Source organism: Babylonia areolata, chromosome 23, assembly GCF_041734735.1.
Source record: "Babylonia areolata isolate BAREFJ2019XMU chromosome 23, ASM4173473v1, whole genome shotgun sequence".
NCBI classification, from domain to species: Eukaryota; Metazoa; Mollusca; class Gastropoda; order Neogastropoda; family Buccinidae; genus Babylonia; species Babylonia areolata.
The window spans coordinates 35,850,772-35,858,271 of NC_134898.1; the positions used below are offsets into that span (position 1 = coordinate 35,850,772).

General features: G+C 45.4%; 1 protein-coding gene across 6 annotated transcripts in view; it reads right to left on the reverse strand.

Annotated features, from left to right (window-relative positions):
* Nucleotides 1–7,500, reverse strand: part of LOC143297577 (uncharacterized) — a 91,618-nt gene that overhangs the window by 31,275 nt on the left and 52,843 nt on the right. The window contains exon 1 of one of the 6 annotated variants that reach the window (XM_076609972.1): nt 1,625–1,680. The exons of the other annotated variants lie outside the window; for them this stretch is intronic. The gene's annotated coding sequence lies outside the window, so the exon portion shown is untranslated. Of the gene's footprint in view, nt 1–1,624; nt 1,681–7,500 lie in introns of those variants that run through there. 6 annotated transcript variants of the gene reach the window in all.

Genomic DNA, 7,500 nt, shown 5'->3' on the forward strand with positions numbered 1-7,500 from the left:
ACAGACTGACAGACAGACAGAGAAAATATCAGCAAGAAATGAAAAAATAATTATAAATATATATATATATATATATATATATATATATATATATATACATAAATAACTCGAATCAATGAGATAATGAAAGAAAGAAGAGCAAGAAAAAAAAAAGACACGCACAGACACGAAGATCGAAAGTAATTAAACATTATTAGAAAGAAAAAAAAGAAGAACGAATGGATGAATAAATGAAGAAAATACAAGAAGACAACAGCAACAACAACAACAAAAACAACAACGAAAAGAAACAGGCCGCATGTATCTACCACAACAAAAGAAAAAAAAAATTTCAAAAAAAGTATGAGTCGGTGTGTCCAAGTCCTAAAAGACGGCAGAGTTTTGTGCAAGCAAATGTTTCCGGATGAACAATACATAATGGTTAACTCTCTCCATACAAACGGCGAAAGAGACGACGTTAACAGCGTTTCACCCCAATTACCACCATCAAAATATTGCAAGTGGAAGGCTCTTATACTGAAGAGGTGAATGTTGACAAAGAATACTACAATTCTGACGACAGAAGCTAAAGGTTGGGTCATTCAGACACCCACTGGACATCCGAGGGGTCTGTGTAGAGGAGAAGAGAGGACTGGCCGTACTGAGTGAGTTAAAGTTTTTACGCGTTGTTCTAGTCCTGTTTTCGGATGACCACGCCTACGTATCCTGTCAGGTGATTCACGTTCTTATATTTACCACTGAATAGTTTCAGTTTTCAGTTTCAGTAGCTCAAGGAGGCGTCACTGCGTTCGGACAAATCCATATACGCTACACCACATCTGCCAAGCAGGTGCCTGACCAGCAGCGTAACCCAACGCGCTTAGTCAGGCCTTGAAAAAAAAAAGTAGAAAAAAAGGAGAAATACATAAAAAAAAGAACTAATACTACTAATAATAATATGTATAAGGCGCAAAAACTTGACGAAGTCAACTATAAGCGTACATAAATAAATAAATAAATAATTAAAAAATAATAATAAATTAATAAGTAATTAATAATAATAATAATATATTCACTGAATATTCACTGAATATAATCTGCTCAGACAGGCACATAAATATAAGTATGTATGCATGTACCCAATGCCATACTAGCGTGTTGGGTTTTATACTGCTGGTCATGCATTTATTGACCAAGCAGATGTGATGTAGCCTGTATGGATTTATCCCAACGCAATGGCGCCCCATTGAGAAACTAAAACTGAAAACTTATGTTCAGCACATTCTACCCATGACTGTAGCGGAGACTCGAAACGCGTTAAAAACAAAAAAAGAAACAAACAAGGGGAAAACACACACACACACACAGAAAAACGAATAAAATAACACGTGTTGACATAAAAGACACAAAATGATGACCTACTTATGACTACATGTAAAACTGCAGGCACACACACACACACACACACACACACACACACACACACACACACACGCACGCACACATGCACACACACACACACACACACACACACACACACACACACACACACTCACAGAGACTTTGTGCAACCATGCACACGAAAGGATTTTTTTTTTCTTTCTTTTTTCTTTTCTTTTCTTCTTTTTTTCCCCCCAAATCTCACCTTGTGAAGTGTCACATACCAGCGCGAAATAGTGTGCCTGTTGGAGTGATGTCAATGACAGTCTATACCATATTACACAACCCCTCTCGTCCACTGGAAGCGAGAAAGACGACGAAAAGCACGTCTTCCCGACGGCTGTGAAACCCACACTCTCCCCCCCAACCCCTCACTGGCCCAAATTCCAAGCCAAGCCAAAAACTCTCACTCTTGCTCCAAAACAATCGGCTCTCAAAATAATACAACCCTCAGAACCGCTTTCACCTAGCCACGCGCATGCGCAAGGAGAGCCACCTCCGCCGCCGCCCCGGAAACGGAAGTATTATGGCCAGCGGCGTCATCCCATCTAGCACGTTGCTGAGTAGTGTTGTTGTTGTCTTCATTGACAAGGATCTGTCGGCGTGGTGGGGGGTGCGGGGGGCGGGGTGGGGGGGGTGGGGGGGGGAGCTGGTTGTGATAAGGGCTGTATAACCCTGTTAATGGTTCGTCCGCCGCCCCTGGTCAAATTCTTGTCGACCTCTGTCAGCAGCCAACATACTCATTCATCACTGTCTGTAGCGATGTTGTTGCATCATTGTCTTTGGTCACTCTGAATGGGTCAAGTCAGGCTCTTTGCTCGTGGGTCTTGATCCTGCTCTTGCTGACATCGCAGCAGCCTTATTATATTATCCTCTCGCGTGCTTTGGTAAGGCCTTGTCTTGATGTTTGAGTGAGAGTCACCATGGTGTGTGGAACACAGCGCGTTGTTAACTTAATAAACAGGAAGGGTGACCGCGCAATAGTTAGGCATTTGCTGCAGTGCGTGCATGCACACACAGACATAGACACAGACAGACAGACAGACAGACAGACACACACACACACACACACACACACACACACACGGTGGTGACAGAGAGACGCAGGAAGTGGAAAAGGGTGGATGGGTGTGCGGGCGGTGGGGGCGGAGGGGTGGGTGGTGGGTGGGGTCGCAACTAGACGGACAGGAAGTGAAGTTGAATGAAATATTTGTGCAGAGATGCGGACAGACGCCAGGAAACAGATTTTTCTTTCATTCTTTCTTTCTTCTTCTTCTTCTTCTTCCAATAAACAAACCACACCTATTCTTCACACAGGCTAACAGGCTTTTTTTTATGTATTATAGAAAATGTTTTCTCGTCTTAATGACATCAATTTTTTTTTCTGTGTGTGTGTGTGTGTATGTGTGTGTGTGAGAGAGAGAGAGAGAGAGAGTGCGTGTGTGTGTGCGTGTGTGTGGGGTGGGGGGCGGGTGTGTGTGTGTGTGTGTGTGTGTGTGTGTGTGTGTGTGTGTGTGTTTATTAAAAAAAATAACATACATTGTTTACACAATGTGACCAACAATATGAGGAACGGCACGGAGAAAGGAAAACGATGTTTAAAACTGATACACCTGCTTTTGCTTTTATTCTCAAACGGATGCAGACCTATTCTGTTTGCTTGCTCGCTTGTTTCTTGAGGCGTTGGGGTGCTGGCAAAGGGCATTGTGCACTCACTGCGACAGTTCTTTTCCATCGTTTTGTTTTTTGTAGTTTGTTGTTCTCTCTCTCTCTCTCTCTCTCTCTCTCTCGTTCCGTCCATGAATATTTTGATATTGCGTCATCTGTTCAAGTGTTATAATACCCCTTCCCATGCCCACCCCCAGTCCCCTGGTTTTGAATTGTGGTCCATGGCCAAAGTTCATTAAAACAATTTCGTTCGTTCGTTCGTTCTCTCTCGTTCCGGACTGCGTTGCTTATGGCATCTCGAAGTGAACCAGCAGTAAGGAATGTGTGTATGTATTTATGCAAAGCTTTTAAGAGACGCACCATTATGCTTAGCTGATTTGACTAACTGCTTTTGTAATGCCTTCTGTCAGTATATTATTGTTTCAATGAGTTACTCTGAAAATTTGTGTGAATTATTCACAAATACTGTACCCCCTTCAGAAGGGGCCATGGCCTATACTGATTAAACTATTCGAGTTCGAGTTCGAGTTCTGTGTGTGTGTGTGTGTGTGTGTGTGTGTGTGTGTGTGTGTGTGTGTGTGTGTGTGTGTTATATTGATTAGATATCCTATCCGTTTCTTTTAATATCATAAATAATGATGTTAATATATCTATCACACACACACACAAACACACACACACACACAAATATATATATATATATATATATATATATATATATATATATATATATGCCGTGATCATGTTGGCGCCCCAAAGAACCTGAAACGCCCATCTGATCAATGGCACGTGTCGTAAAAAAAAATCTCCTGAGGCCGTCACTACCGTCAACACTGTTTTCAGTCTCCATCTATAAGGGGAGGGACGTAGGCGATAGGTAATTCAGACAATTAACACCTCTCGCCTGCCAGATCATCATCAGCTACCCCACCACCACCACAACCACCACCGCCACCGTCTCCTCCGCTTACAAAATGGACGGACGGCCATCTTCCGTGACAGGGGACAGGCGACCATTCCATTGGCCTTCCCCAGTGGATCTACGTCATATCCGCCATGCGCAGTGAAACGGATGATGGACGAGGAGGAATGCCAAGGCGTATTACGTTGCTGGGTCTGTGACGAATGGGGGGGTTGGGGCGTGGGTGTGTGGGGGGGGGGGGAGGGTGGAAGGTAGAGGTTTGCTTGTGGACTTTGTTGACAAATTGGTCGTGGTTTTCTTTGTGAGCGAGCTCCAACGTGAGTTTGGACACGCACCAGACGTCCGGTGTAGCACCAGAAAATGACCCCCCCCCCCCTCCCCCCCACAACCCTCCCTCCACCCCCAAGAACGGCTGTGACTCCCCTGGAGTCAGCCCTGAAACACTCCCCCTGGAGTTACAAGTTTCAGGACAGGTTATATGTTTTATTACTCCACCTCCCATCTCAGTTTAAATCCAACCCCTTCTTCCACTGGAAAAGCTTGATTTTGTAAAATGCACATCTCGAAAATAGCGTATCATTGCATTCACAAGGCAAGATGCCAAAATATATTCATGAAGTCGTTCTGGGCTGATCCACAATAACTCCCTTCCAAACTATAATTATCCTCTTCCATCAAACAGCTGAGCAATAGCACGTATTTATGCAACAACAAAACACAAAAACAAAAACAAAAAAACAGAAAAGATAAATGAATAAGTAAGTAGATAAGTAAGTGAATAAATACATGAAAAAATAGATACATTAAAAAAATAATCATATTAAAAAGAAATGAAAAACGCATTCTCCAAAGAGGAGTCAGTCTTGGAAAGAACCAGGATGATTTCATCATATGCCGCTAAAAGGTTCCAAAGGAATCATATACTGGCTGATAGCCCAAAATGACTGCCCCTTGAAATGTTTTAGGCTAGTCCTGAATCTGCTCCACTGGCGTTTATGTGGCGTTAACCTGGTAGTGCCCCAGATTGACTGTCGGAGTGGAAAAGATCCCAACCCGGACTCACTATGGACTGTTTTCGGGGCAAAGACTGGGGGGTGTTTTGGGGACAAAGACTGGGTGTTATGGGGACAAAGACTGGGTGTTATGGGGACAAAGACTGGGGGGTGTTTTGGGGATAAGGACTGGGTGTTATGGGGACAAAGACTGTGTGTTTTGGGGGACAAAGACTGGGGGGTGTTTTGGGGACAAAGACTGGGGGGTGTTATGGGGACAAAGATTGGGTGTTTGGGGGACAAAGACTGGGGGGTGTTATGGGGACAAAGATTGGGTGTTTTGGGACAAAGACTGGGGGGTGTTTTGGGGACAAAGACTGGAGGATGTTTTGTGGACAAAGACTGGAGGATGTTTTGGGGACAAAGACTGGAGGGTGTTTTGGGGACAAAGACTAGGTGTTTTGGGGACAAAGACTGGGTGTTTTGGGACAAAGACTGGGGGGTGTTTTGGGGACAAAGACTGGAGGATGTTTTGGGGACAAAGACTGGAGGGTGTTTTGGGGACAAAGACTAGGTGTTTTGGGGACAAAGACTGGGTGTTTTGGGGACAAAGACTGAGTGTTTGGGGGACAAAGACTGGGTGGTGTTTTGGGGACAAAGACTGGGTGTTTTGTGGACAAAGACTGGAGGGTGTTTTGGGGACAAAGACTAGGTGTTTTGGGGACAAAGACTGGGGGGTGTTTGGGGGACAAAGACTGGGTGTTTGGGGGACAAAGACTGGGTGTTTGGGGGACAAAGACTGGGTGTTTTGGGGACAAAGACTGGGGGGTGTTATGGGGACAAAGACTGGGTGTTTGGGGGACAAAGACTGGGAGTTTTGGGGACAAAGACTGGGGTGTGTTTTGGGGACAAGGACTGGAGGATGTTTTGGGGACAAAGACTGGGTGTTTTGGGACAAACACTGGGTGTTTTGGGGACAAAGACTGGAGGATGTTTTGGGGACAAAGACTGGGGGGTGTTTTGGGGACAAAGACTGGGGGGTGTTTTGGGGACAAAGACTGGGGGGTGTTATGGGGACAAAGACTGGGTGTTTTGGGGACAAAGACTGGGTGTTTTGAGGACTAAGACTGGGTGTTTTGGGGACTAAGACTGGGTGTTTTGGGGACTAAGACTGGGGGGTGTTTTGGGGACAAAGACTGGGGGGTGTTTTGGGGACAAAGACTGGGTGTTTTGAGGACTAAGACTGGGTGTTTTGGGGACTAAGACTGGGTGTTTTGGGGACTAAGACTGGGGGGTGTTTTGGGGACAAAGACTGGGGGGTGTTTTGGGGACAAAGACTGGGGGGGTGTTTTGGGGACAAAGACTGGGTGTTTTGGGGACAAAGACTGGGTGTTTTGGGGACAAAGACTGGGGGGTGTTTTGGGGACAAAGACTGGGGGGTGTTTTGGGGACAAAGACTGGGTGTTTGGGGGACAAAGACTGGGGGGTGTTTTGGGGACAAAGACTGGAGGATGTTTTGGGGACAAAGACTGGGTGTTTTGGGGACAAAGACTGGGTGTTTTGGGGACAAAGACTGGGGTGTGTTTTGGGGCTGCCCTGAAATAAATCCACCCTGTTTGTTTGGGGTTGGGTTTTTTGGGGGGTCAGCAATATACTGAAATATTCTTTCAGGTTAATTTTACTCCTGTTCTAAAATCTAAGGAAGGGAAGTCATTTCAGGACAAGGGCTGGAGTCGTCCCTACCTAACTGACTCCACGCTTTGAGTCATTCCAGGCCTATCAACAACAACAACAACTTCATGGAGTGAATTTGAGGGTGGGGTCATTCTGGGGCGGTACACCGGGCCCGTGGAAGTCTCCTCTCATTTCCAGCATTCTTTCGTGACGGTGGTGGTAGCGAGGCGCAGTGCCTCAGGTAATTAGTGTCCTCCGGTCCGTATGAGGGCTCTTAATGCACGCATGATAAATCCTGCCCCTCACCCCCCACCCCCCCCCCACCCCCCACACACACACCCTCCACTCCCTCTAACCTCCCTACCCACCTCCCTCCCCCTTTTCGTTTTTTAACGCAATCCTGGAATGAAAAAAACAAAAAAACGAAAAAAAACAACAACCCGGTTTCTTTCTTCATTCAGAATGATCAGCAGTATCTAAACCCTGACACTCCTCCTGACAATGTATAATTATTGTTAAGTGGATTTATTAGGATTAACAATAGGCTAATTGTATGCGTGCGTCTGTCTGTCTGTCTGTCTGTCTGTCTGTCTCTCTCTCTCTCTCGCTCTGTTTAACCAAATCAGTTTAATTCGTCACAGAAACCTCTTTCCCTCTCGCTGTTAAATACCTATCTTTACAAGTGGCACAGATTCTGTGTGTGTGTGTGTGTGTGTGTGTGTGTGTGTGTGTGTGTGTGTGTGTGTGTGAGGGAGAGAGAGGGAGACAGACACACAGACACAGAGAGAGAGTATGTGTGTGTGTGTGTGTGGTGTGTGTGTGTGT